Below are 27,688 nucleotides of genomic sequence, written 5' to 3' on the forward strand. Positions count from 1 at the left end.
GATAGCCTTGTGAACTTGTACGAGTTTTTTTTATTATGTGGACACTATGAAGTATGGTCCATGCGATGCCACTCGTAACAGTAGAATTAATGCATACAGGTGTCATGCGCGTAAAACATTACCCATAGTATGTTAAAATCCTAAAAAATAAACGTGAAATTAGAGGGTCGAATGTTTACTACCATTGGATAGGATATATATCTGACCAGAAAAGGGTATCGTAGCCAGCTCATTTTAAAAATAAATCGTCATTTATGGACATAACTATGATTGGATTTAGTTTTTAGTTCGCCAATACACTGCAAAAACTCTGGTGTTGATTGACACCAGACCAGAATCTATATATGTCCACACCAGAGAAGTTTAAACAACACCAGTTTTGTTTTGGTCTAACACCAGATAGGTGTTTATACAACACCAATTAGTATCAAAACTGCATCGGTTTGATTCCAAACTGGTGTCGTTTGAATACTTCTCTGGTTTGGACATTATATAGATTCCAGGCTGGTTTTAAATCAACACCGGAGTTTTTGCAGTGTACCCTCCAATACACCTCTCATCGCCTGGTCCTGAGATAGCCTTGTGAACTTGTACGAGTTTTTTTTATTATGTGGACACTATGAAGTATGGTCCATGCGATGCCACTCGTAAGATTAGAATTAATGCATACAGGTGTCATGCGCGTAAAACATTACCCATAGTATGTTAAAATCCTAAAAAATAAACGTGAAATTAGAGGGTCGAATGTTTACTACCATTGGATAGGATATATATCTGACCAGAAAAGGGTATCGTAGCCAGCTCATTTTAAAAATAAATCGTCATTTATGGACATAACTATGATTGGATTTAGTTTTTAGTTCGCCAATACACTGCAAAAACTCTGGTGTTGATTGACACCAGACCAGAATCTATATATGTCCACACCAGAGAAGTTTTAAACAACACCAGTTTTGTTTTGGTCTAACACCAGATAGGTGTTTATACAACACCAATTAGTATCAAAACTGCATCGGTTTGATTCCAAACTGGTGTCGTTTGAATACTTCTCTGGTTTGAACATTATATAGATTCCAGGCTGGTGTTAAATCAACACCGGAGTTTTTGCAGTGTACCCTCCAATACACCTCTCATCGCCTGGTCCTGAGATAGCCTTGTGAACTTGTACGAGTTTTTTTTATTATGTGGACACTATGAAGTATGGTCCATGCGATGCCACTCGTAACATTAAAATTAATGCATACAGGTGTCATGCGCGTAAAACATTACCTATAGTATGTTAAAATCCTAAAAAATAAACGTGAAATTAGAGGGTCGAATGTTTACTACCATTGGATAGGATATATATCTGACCAGAAAAGGGTATCGTAGCCAGCTCATTTTAAAAATAAATCGTCATTTATGGACATAACTATGATTGGATTTAATTTTTAGTTCGCCAATACACTGCAAAAACTCTGGTGTTGATTGACACCAGACCAGAATCTATATATGTCCACACCAGAGAAGTTTAAACAACACCAGTTTTGTTTTGGTCTAACACCAGATAGGTGTTTATACAACACCAATTAGTATCAAAACTGCATCGGTTTGATTCCAAACTGGTGTCGTTTGAATACTTCTCTGGTTTGGACATTATATAGATTCCAGGCTGGTGTTAAATCAACACCGGAGTTTTTGCAGTGTACCCTCCAATACACCTCTCATCGCCTGGTCCTGAGATAGCCTTGTGAACTTGTACGAGTTTTTTTTATTATGTGGACACTATGAAGTATGGTCCATGCGATGCCACTCGCAACATTAGAATTAATGCATACAGGTGTCATGCGCGTAAAACATTACCCATAGTATGTTAAAATTCTAAAAAATAAACGTGAAATTAGAGGGTCGAATGTTTACTACCATTGGATAGGATATATATCTGACCAGAAAAGGGTATCGTAGCCAGCTCATTTTAAAAATAAATCGTCATTTATGGACATAACTATGATTGGATTTAGTTTTTAGTTCGCCAATACACTGCAAAAACTCTGGTGTTGATTGACACCAGACCAGAATCTATATATGTCCACACCAGAGAAGTTTTAAACAACACCAGTTTTGTTTTGGTCTAACACCAGATAGGTGTTTATACAACACCAATTAGTATCAAAACTGCATCGGTTTGATTCCAAACTGGTGTCGTTTGAATACTTCTCTGGTTTGGACATTATATAGATTCCAGGCTGGTGTTAAATCAACACCGGAGTTTTTGCAGTGTACCCTCCAATATACCTCTCATCGCCTGGTCCTGAGATAGCCTTGTGAACTTGTACGAGTTTTTTTTTATTATGTGGACACTATGAAGTATGGTCCATGCGATGCCACTCGTAACATTAGAATTAATGCATACAGGTGTCATGCGCGTAAAACATTACCCATAGTATGTTAAAATCCTAAAAAATAAACGTGAAATTAGAGGGTCGAATGTTTACTACCATTGGATAGGATATATATCTGACCAGAAAAGGGTATCGTAGCCAGCTCATTTTAAAAATAAATCGTCATTTATGGACATAACTATGATTGGATTTAGTTTTTAGTTCGCCAATACACTGCAAAAACTCTGATGTTGATTGACACCAGACCAGAATCTATATATGTCCACACCAGAGAAGTTTTAAACAACACCAGTTTTGTTTTGGTCTAACACCAGATAGGTGTTTATACAACACCAATTAGTATCAAAACTGCATCGGTTTGATTCCAAACTGGTGTCGTTTGACTACTTCTCTGGTTTGGACATTATATAGATTCCAGGCTGGTTTTAAATCAACACCGGAGTTTTTGCAGTGTACCCTCCAATACACCTCTCATCGCCTGGTCCTGAGATAGCCTTGTGAACTTGTACGAGTTTTTTTTATTATATGGACACTATGAAGTATGGTCCATGCGATGCCACTCGTAACAGTAGAATTAATGCATACAGGTGTCATGCGCGTAAAACATTACCCATAGTATGTTAAAATCCTAAAAAATAAACGTGAAATTAGAGGGTCGAATGTTTACTACCATTTGATAGGATATATATCTGACCAGAATGGGTATCGTAGCCAGCTCATTTTAAAAATAAATCGTCATTTATGGACATAACTATGATTGGATTTAGTTTTTAGTTCGCCAATACACTGCAAAAACTCTGATGTTGATTGACACCAGACCAGAATCTATATATGTCCACACCAGAGAAGTTTTAAACAACACCAGTTTTGTTTTGGTCTAACACCAGATAGGTGTTTATACAACACCAATTAGTATCAAAACTGCATCGGTTTGATTCCAAACTGGTGTCGTTTGACTACTTCTCTGGTTTGGACATTATATAGATTCCAGGCTGGTTTTAAATCAACACCGGAGTTTTTGCAGTGTACCCTCCAATACACCTCTCATCGCCTGGTCCTGAGATAGCCTTGTGAACTTGTACGAGTTTTTTTTATTATGTGGACACTATGAAGTATGGTCCATGCGATGCCACTCGTAACAGTAGAATTAATGCATACAGGTGTCATGCGCGTAAAACATTACCCATAGTATGTTAAAATCCTAAAAAATAAACGTGAAATTAGAGGGTCGAATGTTTACTACCATTGGATAGGATATATATCTGACCAGAAAAGGGTATCGTAGCCAGCTCATTTTAAAAATAAATCGTCATTTATGGACATAACTATGATTGGATTTAGTTTTTAGTTCGCCAATACACTGCAAAAACTCTGGTGTTGATTGACACCAGACCAGAATCTATATATGTCCACACCAGAGAAGTTTAAACAACACCAGTTTTGTTTTGGTCTAACACCAGATAGGTGTTTATACAACACCAATTAGTATCAAAACTGCATCGGTTTGATTCCAAACTGGTGTCGTTTGAATACTTCTCTGGTTTGGACATTATATAGATTCCAGGCTGGTTTTAAATCAACACCGGAGTTTTTGCAGTGTACCCTCCAATACACCTCTCATCGCCTGCTCCTGAGATAGCCTTGTGAACTTGTACGAGTTTTTTTTATTATGTGGACACTATGAAGTATGGTCCATGCGATGCCACTCGTAACATTAGAATTAATGCATACAGGTGTCATGCGCGTAAAACATTACCCATAGTATGTTAAAATCCTAAAAAATAAACGTGAAATTAGAGGGTCGAATGTTTACTACCATTGGATAGGATATATATCTGACCAGAAAAGGGTATCGTAGCCAGCTCATTTTAAAAATAAATCGTCATTTATGGACATAACTATGATTGGATTTAGTTTTTAGTTCGCCAATACACTGCAAAAACTCTGGTGTTGATTGACACCAGACCAGAATCTATATATGTCCACACCAGAGAAGTTTTAAACAACACCAGTTTTGTTTTGGTCTAACACCAGATAGGTGTTTATACAACACCAATTAGTATCAAAACTGCATCGGTTTGATTCCAAACTGGTGTCGTTTGAATACTTCTCTGGTTTGAACATTATATAGATTCCAGGCTGGTGTTAAATCAACACCGGAGTTTTTGCAGTGTACCCTCCAATACACCTCTCATCGCCTGGTCCTGAGATAGCCTTGTGAACTTGTACGAGTTTTTTTTATTATGTGGACACTATGAAGTATGGTCCATGCGATGCCACTCGTAACATTAAAATTAATGCATACAGGTGTCATGCGCGTAAAACATTACCTATAGTATGTTAAAATCCTAAAAAATAAACGTGAAATTAGAGGGTCGAATGTTTACTACCATTGGATAGGATATATATCTGACCAGAAAAGGGTATCGTAGCCAGCTCATTTTAAAAATAAATCGTCATTTATGGACATAACTATGATTGGATTTAATTTTTAGTTCGCCAATACACTGCAAAAACTCTGGTGTTGATTGACACCAGACCAGAATCTATATATGTCCACACCAGAGAAGTTTAAACAACACCAGTTTTGTTTTGGTCTAACACCAGATAGGTGTTTATACAACACCAATTAGTATCAAAACTGCATCGGTTTGATTCCAAACTGGTGTCGTTTGAATACTTCTCTGGTTTGGACATTATATAGATTCCAGGCTGGTGTTAAATCAACACCGGAGTTTTTGCAGTGTACCCTCCAATACACCTCTCATCGCCTGGTCCTGAGATAGCCTTGTGAACTTGTACGAGTTTTTTTTATTATGTGGACACTATGAAGTATGGTCCATGCGATGCCACTCGTAACATTAAAATTAATGCATACAGGTGTCATGCGCGTAAAACATTACCTATAGTATGTTAAAATCCTAAAAAATAAACGTGAAATTAGAGGGTCGAATGTTTACTACCATTGGATAGGATATATATCTGACCAGAAAAGGGTATCGTAGCCAGCTCATTTTAAAAATAAATCGTCATTTATGGACATAACTATGATTGGATTTAATTTTTAGTTCGCCAATACACTGAAAAAACTCTGGTGTTGATTGACACCAGACCAGAATCTATATATGTCCACACCAGAGAAGTTTAAACAACACCAGTTTTGTTTTGGTCTAACACCAGATAGGTGTTTATACAACACCAATTAGTATCAAAACTGCATCGGTTTGATTCCAAACTGGTGTCGTTTGAATACTTCTCTGGTTTGGACATTATATAGATTCCAGGCTGGTTTTAAATCAACACCGGAGTTTTTGCAGTGTACCCTCCAATACACCTCTCATCGCCTGGTCCTGAGATAGCCTTGTGAACTTGTACGAGTTTTTTTTTATTATGTGGACACTATGAAGTATGGTCCATGCGATGCCACTCGTAACATTAAAATTAATGCATACAGGTGTCATGCGCGTAAAACATTACCTATAGTATGTTAAAATCCTAAAAAATAAACGTGAAATTAGAGGGTCGAATGTTTACTACCATTGGATAGGATATATATCTGACCAGAAAAGGGTATCGTAGCCAGCTCATTTTAAAAATAAATCGTCATTTATGGACATAACTATGATTGGATTTAATTTTTAGTTCGCCAATACACTGCAAAAACTCTGGTGTTGATTGACACCAGACCAGAATCTATATATGTCCACACCAGAGAAGTTTAAACAACACCAGTTTTGTTTTGGTCTAACACCAGATAGGTGTTTATACAACACCAATTAGTATCAAAACTGCATCGGTTTGATTCCAAACTGGTGTCGTTTGAATACTTCTCTGGTTTGGACATTATATAGATTCCAGGCTGGTTTTAAATCAACACCGGAGTTTTTGCAGTGTACCCTCCAATACACCTCTCATCGCCTGGTCCTGAGATAGCCTTGTGAACTTGTACGAGTTTTTTTTATTATGTGGACACTATGAAGTATGGTCCATGCGATGCCACTCGTAACATTAGAATTAATGCATACAGGTGTCATGCGCGTAAAACATTACCCATAGTATGTTAAAATCCTAAAAAATAAACGTGAAATTAGAGGGTCGAATGTTTACTACCATTGGATAGGATATATATCTGACCAGAAAAGGGTATCGTAGCCAGCTCATTTTAAAAATAAATCGTCATTTATGGACATAACTATGATTGGATTTAGTTTTTAGTTCGCCAATACACTGCAAAAACTCTGGTGTTGATTGACACCAGACCAGAATCTATATATGTCCACACCAGAGAAGTTTTAAACAACACCAGTTTTGATTTGGTCTAACACCAGATAGGTGTTTATACAACACCAATTAGTATCAAAACTGCATCGGTTTGATTCCAAACTGGTGTCGTTTGAATACTTCTCTGGTTTGGACATTGTATAGATTCCAGGCTGGTGTTAAATCAACACCGGAGTTTTTGCAGTGTACCCTCCAATACACCTCTCATCGCCTGGTCCTGAGATAGCCTTGTGAACTTGTACGAGTTTTTTTTATTATGTGGACACTATGAAGTATGGTCCATGCGATGCCACTCGCAACATTAGAATTAATGCATACAGGTGTCATGCGCGTAAAACATTACCCATAGTATGTTAAAATTCTAAAAAATAAACGTGAAATTAGAGGGTCGAATGTTTACTACCATTGGATAGGATATATATCTGACCAGAAAAGGGTATCGTAGCCAGCTCATTTTAAAAATAAATCGTCATTTATGGACATAACTATGATTGGATTTAGTTTTTAGTTCGCCAATACACTGCAAAAACTCTGGTGTTGATTGACACCAGACCAGAATCTATATATGTCCACACCAGAGAAGTTTTAAACAACACCAGTTTTGTTTTGGTCTAACACCAGATAGGTGTTTATACAACACCAATTAGTATCAAAACTGCATCGGTTTGATTCCAAACTGGTGTCGTTTGAATACTTCTCTGGTATGGACATTATATAGATTCCAGGCAGGTGTTAAATCAACACCGGAGTTTTTGCAGTGTACCCTCCAATACACCTCTCATCGCCTGGTCCTGAGATAGCCTTGTGAACTTGTACGAGTTTTTTTTATTATGTGGACACTATGAAGTATGGTCCATGCGATGCCACTCGTAACAGTAGAATTAATGCATACAGGTGTCATGCGCGTAAAACATTACCCATAGTATGTTAAAATCCTAAAAAATAAACGTGAAATTAGAGGGTCGAATGTTTACTACCATTGGATAGGATATATATCTGACCAGAAAAGGGTATCGTAGCCAGCTCATTTTAAAAATAAATCGTCATTTATGGACATAACTATGATTGGATTTAGTTTTTAGTTCGCCAATACACTGCAAAAACTCTGGTGTTGATTGACACCAGACCAGAATCTATATATGTCCACACCAGAGAAGTTTTAAACAACACCAGTTTTGATTTGGTCTAACACCAGATAGGTGTTTATACAACACCAATTAGTATCAAAACTGCATCGGTTTGATTCCAAACTGGTGTCGTTTGAATACTTCTCTGGTTTGGACATTATATAGATTCCAGGCTGGTGTTAAATCAACACCGGAGTTTTTGCAGTGTACCCTCCAATACACCTCTCATCGCCTGGTCCTGAGATAGCCTTGTGAACTTGTACGAGTTTTTTTTATTATGTGGACACTATGAAGTATGGTCCATGCGATGCCACTCGCAACATTAGAATTAATGCATACAGGTGTCATGCGCGTAAAACATTACCCATAGTATGTTAAAATTCTAAAAAATAAACGTGAAATTAGAAGGTCGAATGTTTACTACCATTGGATAGGATATATATCTGACCAGAAAAGGGTATCGGAGCCAGCTCATTTTAAAAATAAATCGTCATTTATGGACATAACTATGATTGGATTTAGTTTTTAGTTCGCCAATACACTGCAAAAACTCTGGTGTTGATTGACACCAGACCAGAATCTATATATGTCCACACCAGAGAAGTTTTAAACAACACCAGTTTTGTTTTGGTCTAACACCAGATAGGTGTTTATACAACACCAATTAGTATCAAAACTGCATCGGTTTGATTCCAAACTGGTGTCGTTTGAATACTTCTCTGGTTTGGACATTATATAGATTCCAGGCTGGTGTTAAATCAACACCGGAGTTTTTGCAGTGTACCCTCCAATACACCTCTCATCGCCTGGTCCTGAGATAGCCTTGTGAACTTGTACGAGTTTTTTTTATTATGTGGACACTATGAAGTATGGTCCATGCGATGCCACTCATAACATTAGAATTAATGCATACAGGTGTCATGCGCGTAAAACATTACCCATAGTATGTTAAAATCCTAAAAAATAAACGTGAAATTAGAGGGTCGAATGTTTACTACCATTGGATAGGATATATATCTGACCAGAAAAGGGTATCGTAGCCAGCTCATTTTAAAAATAAATCGTCATTTATGGACATAACTATGATTGGATTTAATTTTTAGTTCGCCAATACACTGCAAAAACTCTGGTGTTGATTGACACCAGACCAGAATCTATATATGTCCACACCAGAAAAAGTTTTAAACAACACCAGTTTTGTTTTGGTCTAACACCAGATAGGTGTTTATACAACACCAATTAGTATCAAAACTGCATCGGTTTGATTCCAAACTGGTGTCGTTTGACTACTTCTCTGGTTTGGACATTATATAGATTCCAGGCTGGTTTTAAATCAACACCGGAGTTTTTGCAGTGTACCCTCCAATACACCTCTCATCGCCTGGTCCTGAGATAGCCTTGTGAACTTGTACGAGTTTTTTTTATTATGTGGACACTATGAAGTATGGTCCATGCGATGCCACTCGTAACAGTAGAATTAATGCATACAGGTGTCATGCGCGTAAAACATTACCCATAGTATGTTAAAATCCTAAAAAATAAACGTGAAATTAGAGGGTCGAATGTTTACTACCATTGGATAGGATATATATCTGACCAGAAAAGGGTATCGTAGCCAGCTCATTTTAAAAATAAATCGTCATTTATGGACATAACTATGATTGGATTTAGTTTTTAGTTCGCCAATACACTGCAAAAACTCTGGTGTTGATTGACACCAGACCAGAATCTATATATGTCCACACCGGAGAAGTTTTAAACAACACCAGTTTTGATTTGGTCTAACACCAGATAGGTGTTTATACAACACCAATTAGTATCAAAACTGCATCGGTTTGATTCCAAACTGGTGTCGTTTGAATACTTCTCTGGTTTGGACATTATATAGATTCCAGGCTGGTGTTAAATCAACACCGGAGTTTTTGCAGTGTACCCTCCAATACACCTCTCATCGCCTGGTCCTGAGATAGCCTTGTGAACTTGTACGAGTTTTTTTTATTATGTGGACACTATGAAGTATGGTCCATGCGATGCCACTCGTAACATTAGAATTAATGCATACATGTGTCATGCGCGTAAAACATTACCCATAGTATGTTAAAATCCTAAAAAATAAACGTGAAATTAGAGGGTCGAATGTTTACTACCATTGGATAGGATATATATCTGACCAGAAAAGGGTATCGTAGCCAGCTCATTTTAAAAATAAATCGTCATTTATGGACATAACTATGATTGGATTTAGTTTTTAGTTCGCCAATACACTGCAAAAACTCTGGTGTTGATTGACACCAGACCAGAATCTATATATGTCCACACCAGAGAAGTTTTAAACAACACCAGTTTTGTTTTGGTCTAACACCAGATAGGTGTTTATACAACACCAATTAGTATCAAAACTGCATCGGTTTGATTCCAAACTGGTGTCGTTTGAATACTTCTCTGGTTTGGACATTATATAGATTCCAAGCTGGTGTTAAATCAACACTGGAGTTTTTGCAGTGTACCCTCCAATACACCTCTCATCGCCTGGTCCTGAGATAGCCTTGTGAACTTGTACGAGTTTTTTTTATTATGTGGACACTATGAAGTATGGTCCATGCGATGCCACTCGTAACATTAGAATTAATGCATACAGGTGTCATGCGCGTAAAACATTACCCATAGTATGTTAAAATCCTAAAAAATAAACGTGAAATTAGAGGGTCGAATGTTTACTACCATTGGATAGGATATATATCTGACCAGAAAAGGGTATCGTAGCCAGCTCATTTTAAAAATAAATCGTCATTTATGGACATAACTATGATTGGATTTAATTTTTAGTTCGCCAATACACTGCAAAAACTCTGGTGTTGATTGACACCAGACCAGAATCTATATATGTCCACACCAGAGAAGTTTTAAACAACACCAGTTTTGTTTTGGTCTAACACCAGATAGGTGTTTATACAACACCAATAAGTATCAAAACTGCATCGGTTTGATTCCAAACTGGTGTCGTTTGACTACTTCTCTGGTTTGGACATTATATAGATTCCAGGCTGGTTTTAAATCAACACCGGAGTTTTTGCAGTGTACCCTCCAATACACCTCTCATCGCCTGGTCCTGAGATAGCCTTGTGAACTTGTACGAGTTTTTTTTATTATGTGGACACTATGAAGTATGGTCCATGCGATGCCACTCGTAACAGTAGAATTAATGCATACAGGTGTCATGCGCGTAAAACATTACCCATAGTATGTTAAAATCCTAAAAAATAAACGTGAAATTAGAGGGTCGAATGTTTACTACCATTGGATAGGATATATATCTGACCAGAAAAGGGTATCGTAGCCAGCTCATTTTAAAAATAAATCGTCATTTATGGACATAACTATGATTGGATTTAGTTTTTAGTTCGCCAATACACTGCAAAAACTCTGGTGTTGATTGACACCAGACCAGAATCTATATATGTCCACACCGGAGAAGTTTTAAACAACACCAGTTTTGATTTGGTCTAACACCAGATAGGTGTTTATACAACACCAATTAGTATCAAAACTGCATCGGTTTGATTCCAAACTGGTGTCGTTTGAATACTTCTCTGGTTTGGACATTATATAGATTCCAGGCTGGTGTTAAATCAACACCGGAGTTTTTGCAGTGTACCCTCCAATACACCTCTCATCGCCTGGTCCTGAGATAGCCTTGTGAACTTGTACGAGTTTTTTTTATTATGTGGACACTATGAAGTATGGTCCATGCGATGCCACTCGTAACATTAGAATTAATGCATACATGTGTCATGCGCGTAAAACATTACCCATAGTATGTTAAAATTCTAAAAAATAAACGTGAAATTAGAGGGTCGAATGTTTACTACCATTGGATAGGATATATATCTGACCAGAAAAGGGTATCGTAGCCAGCTCATTTTAAAAATAAATCGTCATTTATGGACATAACTATGATTGGATTTAGTTTTTAGTTCGCCAATACACTGCAAAAACTCTGGTGTTGATTGACACCAGACCAGAATCTATATATGTCCACACCAGAGAAGTTTTAAACAACACCAGTTTTGTTTTGGTCTAACACCAGATAGGTGTTTATACAACACCAATTAGTATCAAAACTGCATCGGTTTGATTCCAAACTGGTGTCGTTTGAATACTTCTCTGGTTTGGACATTATATAGATTCCAGGCTGGTGTTAAATCAACACCGGAGTTTTTGCAGTGTACCCTCCAATACACCTCTCATCGCCTGGTCCTGAGATAGCCTTGTGAACTTGTACGAGTTTTTTTTATTATGTGGACACTATGAAGTATGGTCCATGCGATGCCACTCGTAACATTAGAATTAATGCATACAGGTGTCATGCGCGTAAAACATTACCCATAGTATGTTAAAATCCTAAAAAATAAACGTGAAATTAGAGGGTCGAATGTTTACTACCATTGGATAGGATATATATCTGACCAGAAAAGGGTATCGTAGCCAGCTCATTTTAAAAATAAATCGTCATTTATGGACATAACTATGATTGGATTTAATTTTTAGTTCGCCAATACACTGCAAAAACTCTGGTGTTGATTGACACCAGACCAGAATCTATATATGTCCACACCAGAAAAAGTTTTAAACAACACCAGTTTTGTTTTGGTCTAACACCAGATAGGTGTTTATACAACACCAATTAGTATCAAAACTGCATCGGTTTGATTCCAAACTGGTGTCGTTTGACTACTTCTCTGGTTTGGACATTATATAGATTCCAGGCTGGTTTTAAATCAACACCGGAGTTTTTGCAGTGTACCCTCCAATACACCTCTCATCGCCTGGTCCTGAGATAGCCTTGTGAACTTGTACGAGTTTTTTTTATTATGTGGACACTATGAAGTATGGTCCATGCGATGCCACTCGTAACAGTAGAATTAATGCATACAGGTGTCATGCGCGTAAAACATTACCCATAGTATGTTAAAATCCTAAAAAATAAACGTGAAATTAGAGGGTCGAATGTTTACTACCATTGGATAGGATATATATCTGACCAGAAAAGGGTATCGTAGCCAGCTCATTTTAAAAATAAATCGTCATTTATGGACATAACTATGATTGGATTTAGTTTTTAGTTCGCCAATACACTGCAAAAACTCTGGTGTTGATTGACACCAGACCAGAATCTATATATGTCCACACCGGAGAAGTTTTAAACAACACCAGTTTTGATTTGGTCTAAAACCAGATAGGTGTTTATACAACACCAATTAGTATCAAAACTGCATCGGTTTGATTCCAAACTGGTGTCGTTTGAATACTTCTCTGGTTTGGACATTATATAGATTCCAGGCTGGTGTTAAATCAACACCGGAGTTTTTGCAGTGTACCCTCCAATACACCTCTCATCGCCTGGTCCTGAGATAGCCTTGTGAACTTGTACGAGTTTTTTTTATTATGTGGACACTATGAAGTATGGTCCATGCGATGCCACTCGTAAGATTAGAATTAATGCATACAGGTGTCATGCGCGTAAAACATTACCCATAGTATGTTAAAATCCTAAAAAATAAACGTGAAATTAGAGGGTCGAATGTTTACTACCATTGGATAGGATATATATCTGACCAGAAAAGGGTATCGTAGCCAGCTCATTTTAAAAATAAATCGTCATTTATGGACATAACTATGATTGGATTTAGTTTTTAGTTCGCCAATACGCTGCAAAAACTCTGGTGTTGATTGACACCAGACCAGAATCTATATATGTCCACACCAGAGAAGTTTTAAACAACACCAGTTTTGTTTTGGTCTAACACCAGATAGGTGTTTATACAACACCAATTAATATCAAAACTGCATCGGTTTGATTCCAAACTGGTGTCGTTTGAATACTTCTCTGGTTTGAACATTATATAGATTCCAGGCTGGTGTTAAATCAACACCGGAGTTTTTGCAGTGTACCCTCCAATACACCTCTCATCGCCTGGTCCTGAGATAGCCTTGTGAACTTGTACGAGTTTTTTTTATTATGTGGACACTATGAAGTATGGTCCATGCGATGCGTCTCGTAACATTAAAATTAATGCATACAGGTGTCATGCGCGTAAAACATTACCTATAGTATGTTAAAATCCTAAAAAATAAACGTGAAATTAGAGGGTCGAATGTTTACTACCATTGGATAGGATATATATCTGACCAGAAAAGGGTATCGTAGCCAGCTCATTTTAAAAATAAATCGTCATTTATGGACATAACTATGATTGGATTTAATTTTTAGTTCGCCAATACACTGCAAAAACTCTGGTGTTGATTGACACCAGACCAGAATCTATATATGTCCACACCAGAGAAGTTTAAACAACACCAGTTTTGTTTTGGTCTAACACCAGATAGGTGTTTATACAACACCAATTAGTATCAAAACTGCATCGGTTTGATTCCAAACTGGTGTCGTTTGAATACTTCTCTGGTTTGGACATTATATAGATTCCAGGCTGGTGTTAAATCAACACCGGAGTTTTTGCAGTGTACCCTCCAATACACCTCTCATCGCCTGGTCCTGAGATAGCCTTGTGAACTTGTACGAGTTTTTTTTTATTATGTGGACACTATGAAGTATGGTCCATGCGATGCCACTCGTAACATTAAAATTAATGCATACAGGTGTCATGCGCGTAAAACATTACCTATAGTATGTTAAAATCCTAAAAAATAAACGTGAAATTAGAGGGTCGAATGTTTACTACCATTGGATAGGATATATATCTGACCAGAAAAGGGTATCGTAGCCAGCTCATTTTAAAAATAAATCGTCATTTATGGACATAACTATGATTGGATTTAATTTTTAGTTCGCCAATACACTGCAAAAACTCTGGTGTTGATTGACACCAGACCAGAATCTATATATGTCCACACCAGAGAAGTTTAAACAACACCAGTTTTGTTTTGGTCTAACACCAGATAGGTGTTTATACAACACCAATTAGTATCAAAACTGCATCGGTTTGATTCCAAACTGGTGTCGTTTGAATACTTCTCTGGTTTGGACATTATATAGATTCCAGGCTGGTTTTAAATCAACACCGGAGTTTTTGCAGTGTACCCTCCAATACACCTCTCATCGCCTGGTCCTGAGATAGCCTTGTGAACTTGTACGAGTTTTTTTTATTATGTGGACACTATGAAGTATGGTCCATGCGATGTCACTCGTAACATTAGAATTAATGCATACAGGTGTCATGCGCGTAAAACATTACCCATAGTATGTTAAAATCCTAAAAAATAAACGTGAAATTAGAGGGTCGAATGTTTACTACCATTGGATAGGATATATATCTGACCAGAAAAGGGTATCGTAGCCAGCTCATTTTAAAAATAAATCGTCATTTATGGACATAACTATGATTGGATTTAGTTTTTAGTTCGCCAATACACTGCAAAAACTCTGGTGTTGATTGACACCAGACCAGAATCTATATATGTCCACACCAGAGAAGTTTTAAACAACACCAGTTTTGATTTGGTCTAACACCAGATAGGTGTTTATACAACACCAATTAGTATCAAAACTGCATCGGTTTGATTCCAAACTGGTGTCGTTTGAATACTTCTCTGGTTTGGACATTATATAGATTCCAGGCTGGTGTTAAATCAACACCGGAGTTTTTGCAGTGTACCCTCCAATACACCTCTCATCGCCTGGTCCTGAGATAGCCTTGTGAACTTGTACGAGTTTTTTTTATTATGTGGACACTATGAAGTATGGTCCATGCGATGCCACTCGCAACATTAGAATTAATGCATACAGGTGTCATGCGCGTAAAACATTACCCATAGTATGTTAAAATTCTAAAAAATAAACGTGAAATTAGAGGGTCGAATGTTTACTACCATTGGATAGGATATATATCTGACCAGAAAAGGGTATCGTAGCCAGCTCATTTTAAAAATAAATCGTCATTTATGGACATAACTATGATTGGATTTAGTTTTTAGTTCGCCAATACACTGCAAAAACTCTGGTGTTGATTGACACCAGACCAGAATCTATATATGTCCACACCAGAGAAGTTTTAAACAACACCAGTTTTGTTTTGGTCTAACACCAGATAGGTGTTTATACAACACCAATTAGTATCAAAACTGCATCGGTTTGATTCCAAACTGGTGTCGTTTGAATACTTCTCTGGTTTGGACATTATATAGATTCCAGGCTGGTGTTAAATCAACACCGGAGTTTTTGCAGTGTACCCTCCAATATACCTCTCATCGCCTGGTCCTGAGATAGCCTTGTGAACTTGTACGAGTTTTTTTTTATTATGTGGACACTATGAAGTATGGTCCATGCGATGCCACTCGTAACATTACAATTAATGCATACAGGTGTCATGCGCGTAAAACATTACCCATAGTATGTTAAAATCCTAAAAAATAAACGTGAAATTAGAGGGTCGAATGTTTACTACCATTGGATAGGATATATATCTGACCAGAAAAGGGTATCGTAGCCAGCTCATTTTAAAAATAAATCGTCATTTATGGACATAACTATGATTGGATTTAGTTTTTAGTTCGCCAATACACTGCAAAAACTCTGATGTTGATTGACACCAGACCAGAATCTATATATGTCCACACCAGAGAAGTTTTAAACAACACCAGTTTTGTTTTGGTCTAACACCAGATAGGTGTTTATACAACACCAATTAGTATCAAAACTGCATCGGTTTGATTCCAAACTGGTGTCGTTTGACTACTTCTCTGGTTTGGACATTATATAGATTCCAGGCTGGTTTTAAATCAACACCGGAGTTTTTGCAGTGTACCCTCCAATACACCTCTCATCGCCTGGTCCTGAGATAGCCTTGTGAACTTGTACGAGTTTTTTTTATTATGTGGACACTATGAAGTATGGTCCATGCGATGCCACTCGTAACAGTAGAATTAATGCATACAGGTGTCATGCGCGTAAAACATTACCCATAGTATGTTAAAATCCTAAAAAATAAACGTGAAATTAGAGGGTCGAATGTTTACTACCATTGGATAGGATATATATCTGACCAGAAAAGGGTATCGTAGCCAGCTCATTTTAAAAATAAATCGTCATTTATGGACATAACTATGATTGGATTTAGTTTTTAGTTCGCCAATACACTGCAAAAACTCTGGTGTTGATTGACACCAGACCAGAATCTATATATGTCCACACCAGAGAAGTTTAAACAACACCAGTTTTGTTTTGGTCTAACACCAGATAGGTGTTTATACAACACCAATTAGTATCAAAACTGCATCGGTTTGATTCCAAACTGGTGTCGTTTGAATACTTCTCTGGTTTGGACATTATATAGATTCCAGGCTGGTTTTAAATCAACACCGGAGTTTTTGCAGTGTACCCTCCAATACACCTCTCATCGCCTGGTCCTGAGATAGCCTTGTGAACTTGTACGAGTTTTTTTTATTATGTGGACACTATGAAGTATGGTCCATGCGATGCCACTCGTAAGATTAGAATTAATGCATACAGGTGTCATGCGCGTAAAACATTACCCATAGTATGTTAAAATCCTAAAAAATAAACGTGAAATTAGAGGGTCGAATGTTTACTACCATTGGATAGGATATATATCTGACCAGAAAAGGGTATCGTAGCCAGCTCATTTCAAAAATAAATCGTCATTTATGGACATAACTATGATTGGATTTAGTTTTTAGTTCGCCAATACACTGCAAAAACTCTGGTGTTGATTGACACCAGACCAGAATCTATATATGTCCACACCAGAGAAGTTTTAAACAACACCAGTTTTGTTTTGGTCTAACACCAGATAGGTGTTTATACAACACCAATTAGTATCAAAACTGCATCGGTTTGATTCCAAACTGGTGTCGTTTGAATACTTCTCTGGTTTGAACATTATATAGATTCCAGGCTGGTGTTAAATCAACACCGGAGTTTTTGCAGTGTACCCTCCAATACACCTCTCATCGCCTGGTCCTGAGATAGCCTTGTGAACTTGTACGAGTTTTTTTTATTATGTGGACACTATGAAGTATGGTCCATGCGATGCCACTCGTAACATTAAAATTAATGCATACAGGTGTCATGCGCGTAAAACATTACCTATAGTATGTTAAAATCCTAAAAAATAAACGTGAAATTAGAGGGTCGAATGTTTACTACCATTGGATAGGATATATATCTGACCAGAAAAGGGTATCGTAGCCAGCTCATTTTAAAAATAAATCGTCATTTATGGACATAACTATGATTGGATTTAATTTTTAGTTCGCCAATACACTGCAAAAACTCTGGTGTTGATTGACACCAGACCAGAATCTATATATGTCCACACCAGAGAAGTTTAAACAACACCAGTTTTGTTTTGGTCTAACACCAGATAGGTGTTTATACAACACCAATTAGTATCAAAACTGCATCGGTTTGATTCCAAACTGGTGTCGTTTGAATACTTCTCTGGTTTGGACATTATATAGATTCCAGGCTGGTGTTAAATCAACACCGGAGTTTTTGCAGTGTACCCTCCAATACACCTCTCATCGCCTGGTCCTGAGATAGCCTTGTGAACTTGTACGAGTTTTTTTTATTATGTGGACACTATGAAGTATGGTCCATGCGATGCCACTCGCAACATTAGAATTAATGCATACAGGTGTCATGCGCGTAAAACATTACCCATAGTATGTTAAAATTCTAAAAAATAAACGTGAAATTAGAGGGTCGAATGTTTACTACCATTGGATAGGATATATATCTGACCAGAAAAGGGTATCGTAGCCAGCTCATTTTAAAAATAAATCGTCATTTATGGACATAACTATGATTGGATTTAGTTTTTAGTTCGCCAATACACTGCAAAAACTCTGGTGTTGATTGACACCAGACCAGAATCTATATATGTCCACACCAGAGAAGTTTTAAACAACACCAGTTTTGTTTTGGTCTAACACCAGATAGGTGTTTATACAACACCAATTAGTATCAAAACTGCATCGGTTTGATTCCAAACTGGTGTCGTTTGAATACTTCTCTGGTTTGGACATTATATAGATTCCAGGCTGGTGTTAAATCAACACCGGAGTTTTTGCAGTGTACCCTCCAATATACCTCTCATCGCCTGGTCCTGAGATAGCCTTGTGAACTTGTACGAGTTTTTTTTTATTATGTGGACACTATGAAGTATGGTCCATGCGATGCCACTCGTAACATTAGAATTAATGCATACAGGTGTCATGCGCGTAAAACATTACCCATAGTATGTTAAAATCCTAAAAAATAAACGTGAAATTAGAGGGTCGAATGTTTACTACCATTGGATAGGATATATATCTGACCAGAAAAGGGTATCGTAGCCAGCTCATTTTAAAAATAAATCGTCATTTATGGACATAACTATGATTGGATTTAGTTTTTAGTTCGCCAATACACTGCAAAAACTCTGATGTTGATTGACACCAGACCAGAATCTATATATGTCCACACCAGAGAAGTTTTAAACAACACCAGTTTTGTTTTGGTCTAACACCAGATAGGTGTTTATACAACACCAATTAGTATCAAAACTGCATCGGTTTGATTCCAAACTGGTGTCGTTTGACTACTTCTCTGGTTTGGACATTATATAGATTCCAGGCTGGTTTTAAATCAACACCGGAGTTTTTGCAGTGTACCCTCCAATACACCTCTCATCGCCTGGTCCTGAGATAGCCTTGTGAACTTGTACGAGTTTTTTTTATTATATGGACACTATGAAGTATGGTCCATGCGATGCCACTCGTAACAGTAGAATTAATGCATACAGGTGTCATGCGCGTAAAACATTACCCATAGTATGTTAAAATCCTAAAAAATAAACGTGAAATTAGAGGGTCGAATGTTTACTACCATTGGATAGGATATATATCTGACCAGAATGGGTATCGTAGCCAGCTCATTTTAAAAATAAATCGTCATTTATGGACATAACTATGATTGGATTTAGAGTTTAGTTCGCCAATACACTGCAAAAACTCTGATGTTGATTGACACCAGACCAGAATCTATATATGTCCACACCAGAGAAGTTTTAAACAACACCAGTTTTGTTTTGGTCTAACACCAGATAGGTGTTTATACAACACCAATTAGTATCAAAACTGCATCGGTTTGATTCCAAACTGGTGTCGTTTGACTACTTCTCTGGTTTGGACATTATATAGATTCCAGGCTGGTTTTAAATCAACACCGGAGTTTTTGCAGTGTACCCTCCAATACACCTCTCATCGCCTGGTCCTGAGATAGCCTTGTGAACTTGTACGAGTTTTTTTTATTATGTGGACACTATGAAGTATGGTCCATGCGATGCCACTCGTAACAGTAGAATTAATGCATACAGGTGTCATGCGCGTAAAACATTACCCATAGTATGTTAAAATCCTAAAAAATAAACGTGAAATTAGAGGGTCGAATGTTTACTACCATTGGATAGGATATATATCTGACCAGAAAAGGGTATCGTAGCCAGCTCATTTTAAAAATAAATCGTCATTTATGGACATAACTATGATTGGATTTAGTTTTTAGTTCGCCAATACACTGCAAAAACTCTGGTGTTGATTGACACCAGACCAGAATCTATATATGTCCACACCAGAGAAGTTTAAACAACACCAGTTTTGTTTTGGTCTAACACCAGATAGGTGTTTATACAACACCAATTAGTATCAAAACTGCATCGGTTTGATTCCAAACTGGTGTCGTTTGAATACTTCTCTGGTTTGGACATTATATAGATTCCAGGCTGGTTTTAAATCAACACCGGAGTTTTTGCAGTGTACCCTCCAATACACCTCTCATCGCCTGGTCCTGAGATAGCCTTGTGAACTTGTACGAGTTTTTTTTATTATGTGGACACTATGAAGTATGGTCCATGCGATGCCACTCGTAACATTAGAATTAATGCATACAGGTGTCATGCGCGTAAAACATTACCCATAGTATGTTAAAATCCTAAAAAATAAACGTGAAATTAGAGGGTCGAATGTTTACTACCATTGGATAGGATATATATCTGACCAGAAAAGGGTATCGTAGCCAGCTCATTTTAAAAATAAATCGTCATTTATGGACATAACTATGATTGGATTTAGTTTTTAGTTCGCCAATACACTGCAAAAACTCTGGTGTTGATTGACACCAGACCAGAATCTATATATGTCCACACCAGAGAAGTTTTAAACAACACCAGTTTTGTTTTGGTCTAACACCAGATAGGTGTTTATACAACACCAATTAGTATCAAAACTGCATCGGTTTGATTCCAAACTGGTGTCGTTTGAATACTTCTCTGGTTTGAACATTATATAGATTCCAGGCTGGTGTTAAATCAACACCGGAGTTTTTGCAGTGTACCCTCCAATACACCTCTCATCGCCTGGTCCTGAGATAGCCTTGTGAACTTGTACGAGTTTTTTTTATTATGTGGACACTATGAAGTATGGTCCATGCGATGCCACTCGTAACATTAAAATTAATGCATACAGGTGTCATGCGCGTAAAACATTACCTATAGTATGTTAAAATCCTAAAAAATAAACGTGAAATTAGAGGGTCGAATGTTTACTACCATTGGATAGGATATATATCTGACCAGAAAAGGGTATCGTAGCCAGCTCATTTTAAAAATAAATCGTCATTTATGGACATAACTATGATTGGATTTAATTTTTAGTTCGCCAATACACTGCAAAAACTCTGGTGTTGATTGACACCAGACCAGAATCTATATATGTCCACACCAGAGAAGTTTAAACAACACCAGTTTTGTTTTGGTCTAACACCAGATAGGTGTTTATACAACACCAATTAGTATCAAAACTGCATCGGTTTGATTCCAAACTGGTGTCGTTTGAATACTTCTCTGGTTTGGACATTATATAGATTCCAGGCTGGTGTTAAATCAACACCGGAGTTTTTGCAGTGTACCCTCCAATACACCTCTCATCGCCTGGTCCTGAGATAGCCTTGTGAACTTGTACGAGTTTTTTTTATTATGTGGACACTATGAAGTATGGTCCATGCGATGCCACTCGCAACATTAGAATTAATGCATACAGGTGTCATGCGCGTAAAACATTACCCATAGTATGTTAAAATTCTAAAAAATAAACGTGAAATTAGAGGGTCGAATGTTTACTACCATTGGATAGGATATATATCTGACCAGAAAAGGGTATCGTAGCCAGCTCATTTTAAAAATAAATCGTCATTTATGGACATAACTATGATTGGATTTAGTTTTTAGTTCGCCAATACACTGCAAAAACTCTGGTGTTGATTGACACCAGACCAGAATCTATATATGTCCACACCAGAGAAGTTTTAAACAACACCAGTTTTGTTTTGGTCTAACACCAGATAGGTGTTTATACAACACCAATTAGTATCAAAACTGCATCGGTTTGATTCCAAACTGGTGTCGTTTGAATACTTCTCTGGTTTGGACATTATATAGATTCCAGGCTGGTGTTAAATCAACACCGGAGTTTTTGCAGTGTACCCTCCAATATACCTCTCATCGCCTGGTCCTGAGATAGCCTTGTGAACTTGTACGAGTTTTTTTTTATTATGTGGACACTATGAAGTATGGTCCATGCGATGCCACTCGTAACATTAGAATTAATGCATACAGGTGTCATGCGCGTAAAACATTACCCATAGTATGTTAAAATCCTAAAAAATAAACGTGAAATTAGAGGGTCGAATGTTTACTACCATTGGATAGGATATATATCTGACCAGAAAAGGGTATCGTAGCCAGCTCATTTTAAAAATAAATCGTCATTTATGGACATAACTATGATTGGATTTAGTTTTTAGTTCGCCAATACACTGCAAAAACTCTGATGTTGATTGACACCAGACCAGAATCTATATATGTCCACACCAGAGAAGTTTTAAACAACACCAGTTTTGTTTTGGTCTAACACCAGATAGGTGTTTATACAACACCAATTAGTATCAAAACTGCATCGGTTTGATTCCAAACTGGTGTCGTTTGACTACTTCTCTGGTTTGAACATTATATAGATTCCAGGCTGGTTTTAAATCAACACCGGAGTTTTTGCAGTGTACCCTCCAATACACCTCTCATCGCCTGGTCCTGAGATAGCCTTGTGAACTTGTACGAGTTTTTTTTATTATGTGGACACTATGAAGTATGGTCCATGCGATGCCACTCGTAACAGTAGAATTAATGCATACAGGTGTCATGCGCGTAAAACATTACCCATAGTATGTTAAAATCCTAAAAAATAAACGTGAAATTAGAGGGTCGAATGTTTACTACCATTGGATAGGATATATATCTGACCAGAAAAGGGTATCGTAGCCAGCTCATTTTAAAAATAAATCGTCATTTATGGACATAACTATGATTGGATTTAGTTTTTAGTTCGCCAATACACTGCAAAAACTCTGGTGTTGATTGACACCAGACCAGAATCTATATATGTCCACACCAGAGAAGTTTAAACAACACCAGTTTTGTTTTGGTCTAACACCAGATAGGTGTTTATACAACACCAATTAGTATCAAAACTGCATCGGTTTGATTCCAAACTGGTGTCGTTTGAATACTTCTCTGGTTTGGACATTATATAGATTCCAGGCTGGTTTTAAATCAACACCGGAGTTTTTGCAGTGTACCCTCCAATACACCTCTCATCGCCTGGTCCTGAGATAGCCTTGTGAACTTGTACGAGTTTTTTTTATTATGTGGACACTATGAAGTATGGTCCATGCGATGCCACTCGTAACATTAGAATTAATGCATACAGGTGTCATGCGCGTAAAACATTACCCATAGTATGTTAAAATCCTAAAAAATAAACGTGAAATTAGAGGGTCGAATGTTTACTACCATTGGATAGGATATATATCTGACCAGAAAAGGGTATCGTAGCCAGCTCATTTTAAAAATAAATCGTCATTTATGGACATAACTATGATTGGATTTAGTTTTTAGTTCGCCAATACACTGCAAAAACTCTGGTGTTGATTGACACCAGACCAGAATCTATATATGTCCACACCAGAGAAGTTTTAAACAACACCAGTTTTGTTTTGGTCTAACACCAGATAGGTGTTTATACAACACCAATTAGTATCAAAACTGCATCGGTTTGATTCCAAACTGGTGTCGTTTGAATACTTCTCTGGTTTGAACATTATATAGATTCCAGGCTGGTGTTAAATCAACACCGGAGTTTTTGCAGTGTACCCTCCAATACACCTCTCATCGCCTGGTCCTGAGATAGCCTTGTGAACTTGTACGAGTTTTTTTTATTATGTGGACACTATGAAGTATGGTCCATGCGATGCCACTCGTAACATTAAAATTAATGCATACAGGTGTCATGCGCGTAAAACATTACCTATAGTATGTTAAAATCCTAAAAAATAAACGTGAAATTAGAGGGTCGAATGTTTACTACCATTGGATAGGATATATATCTGACCAGAAAAGGGTATCGTAGCCAGCTCATTTTAAAAATAAATCGTCATTTATGGACATAACTATGATTGGATTTAATTTTTAGTTCGCCAATACACTGAAAAAACTCTGGTGTTGATTGACACCAGACCAGAATCTATATATGTCCACACCAGAGAAGTTTTAAACAACACCAGTTTTGTTTTGGTCTAACACCAGATAGGTGTTTATACAACACCAATTAGTATCAAAACTGCATCGGTTTGATTCCAAACTGGTGTCGTTTGAATACTTCTCTGGTTTGAACATTATATAGATTCCAGGCTGGTGTTAAATCAACACCGGAGTTTTTGCAGTGTACCCTCCAATACACCTCTCATCGCCTGGTCCTGAGATAGCCTTGTGAACTTGTACGAGTTTTTTTTATTATGTGGAAACTATGAAGTATGGTCCATGCGATGCCACTCGTAACATTAAAATTAATGCATACAGGTGTCATGCGCGTAAAACATTACCTATAGTATGTTAAAATCCTAAAAAATAAACGTGAAATTAGAGGGTCGAATGTTTACTACCATTGGATAGGATATATATCTGACCAGAAAAGGGTATCGTAGCCAGCTCATTTTAAAAATAAATCGTCATTTATGGACATAACTATGATTGGATTTAATTTTTAGTTCGCCAATACACTGAAAAAACTCTGGTGTTGATTGACACCAGACCAGAATCTATATATGTCCACACCAGAGAAGTTTAAACAACACCAGTTTTGTTTTGGTCTAACACCAGATAGGTGTTTATACAACACCAATTAGTATCAAAACTGCATCGGTTTGATTCCAAACTGGTGTCGTTTGAATACTTCTCTGGTTTGGACATTATATAGATTCCAGGCTGGTTTTAAATCAACACCGGAGTTTTTGCAGTGTACCCTCCAATACACCTCTCATCGCCTGGTCCTGAGATAGCCTTGTGAACTTGTACGAGTTTTTTTTTATTATGTGGACACTATGAAGTATGGTCCATGCGATGCCACTCGTAACATTAAAATTAATGCATACAGGTGTCATGCGCGTAAAACATTACCTATAGTATGTTAAAATCCTAAAAAATAAACGTGAAATTAGAGGGTCGAATGTTTACTACCATTGGATAGGATATATATCTGACCAGAAAAGGGTATCGTAGCCAGCTCATTTTAAAAATAAATCGTCATTTATGGACATAACTATGATTGGATTTAATTTTTAGTTCGCCAATACACTGCAAAAACTCTGGTGTTGATTGACACCAGACCAGAATCTATATATGTCCACACCAGAGAAGTTTAAACAACACCAGTTTTGTTTTGGTCTAACACCAGATAGGTGTTTATACAACACCAATTAGTATCAAAACTGCATCGGTTTGATTCCAAACTGGTGTCGTTTGAATACTTCTCTGGTTTGGACATTATATAGATTCCAGGCTGGTTTTAAATCAACACCGGAGTTTTTGCAGTGTACCCTCCAATACACCTCTCATCGCCTGGTCCTGAGATAGCCTTGTGAACTTGTACGAGTTTTTTTTATTATGTGGACACTATGAAGTATGGTCCATGCGATGCCACTCGTAACATTAGAATTAATGCATACAGGTGTCATGCGCGTAAAACATTACCCATAGTATGTTAAAATCCTAAAAAATAAACGTGAAATTAGAGGGTCGAATGTTTACTACCATTGGATAGGATATATATCTGACCAGAAAAGGGTATCGTAGCCAGCTCATTTTAAAAATAAATCGTCATTTATGGACATAACTATGATTGGATTTAGTTTTTAGTTCGCCAATACACTGCAAAAACTCTGGTGTTGATTGACACCAGACCAGAATCTATATATGTCCACACCAGAGAAGTTTTAAACAACACCAGTTTTGATTTGGTCTAACACCAGATAGGTGTTTATACAACACCAATTAGTATCAAAACTGCATCGGTTTGATTCCAAACTGGTGTCGTTTGAATACTTCTCTGGTTTGGACATTGTATAGATTCCAGGCTGGTGTTAAATCAACACCGGAGTTTTTGCAGTGTACCCTCCAATACACCTCTCATCGCCTGGTCCTGAGATAGCCTTGTGAACTTGTACGAGTTTTTTTTATTATGTGGACACTATGAAGTATGGTCCATGCGATGCCACTCGCAACATTAGAATTAATGCATACAGGTGTCATGCGCGTAAAACATTACCCATAGTATGTTAAAATTCTAAAAAATAAACGTGAAATTAGAGGGTCGAATGTTTACTACCATTGGATAGGATATATATCTGACCAGAAAAGGGTATCGTAGCCAGCTCATTTTAAAAATAAATCGTCATTTATGGACATAACTATGATTGGATTTAGTTTTTAGTTCGCCAATACACTGCAAAAACTCTGGTGTTGATTGACACCAGACCAGAATCTATATATGTCCACACCAGAGAAGTTTTAAACAACACCAGTTTTGTTTTGGTCTAACACCAGATAGGTGTTTATACAACACCAATTAGTATCAAAACTGCATCGGTTTGATTCCAAACTGGTGTCGTTTGAATACTTCTCTGGTATGGACATTATATAGATTCCAGGCAGGTGTTAAATCAACACCGGAGTTTTTGCAGTGTACCCTCCAATACACCTCTCATCGCCTGGTCCTGAGATAGCCTTGTGAACTTGTACGAGTTTTTTTTATTATGTGGACACTATGAAGTATGGTCCATGCGATGCCACTCGTAACAGTAGAATTAATGCATACAGGTGTCATGCGCGTAAAACATTACCCATAGTATGTTAAAATCCTAAAAAATAAACGTGAAATTAGAGGGTCGAATGTTTACTACCATTGGATAGGATATATATCTGACCAGAAAAGGGTATCGTAGCCAGCTCATTTTAAAAATAAATCGTCATTTATGGACATAACTATGATTGGATTTAGTTTTTAGTTCGCCAATACACTGCAAAAACTCTGGTGTTGATTGACACCAGACCAGAATCTATATATGTCCACACCAGAGAAGTTTTAAACAACACCAGTTTTGATTTGGTCTAACACCAGATAGGTGTTTATACAACACCAATTAGTATCAAAACTGCATCGGTTTGATTCCAAACTGGTGTCGTTTGAATACTTCTCTGGTTTGGACATTATATAGATTCCAGGCTGGTTTTAAATCAACACCGGAGTTTTTGCAGTGTACCCTCCAATACACCTCTCATCGCCTGGTCCTGAGATAGCCTTGTGAACTTGTACGAGTTTTTTTTTATTATGTGGACACTATGAAGTATGGTCCATGCGATGCCACTCGTAACATTAAAATTAATGCATACAGGTGTCATGCGCGTAAAACATTACCTATAGTATGTTAAAATCCTA

The sequence above is a fragment of the Lytechinus pictus genome, chromosome 10, assembly GCF_037042905.1.
Source record: "Lytechinus pictus isolate F3 Inbred chromosome 10, Lp3.0, whole genome shotgun sequence".
NCBI lineage: Eukaryota > Metazoa > Echinodermata > Echinoidea > Temnopleuroida > Toxopneustidae > Lytechinus > Lytechinus pictus.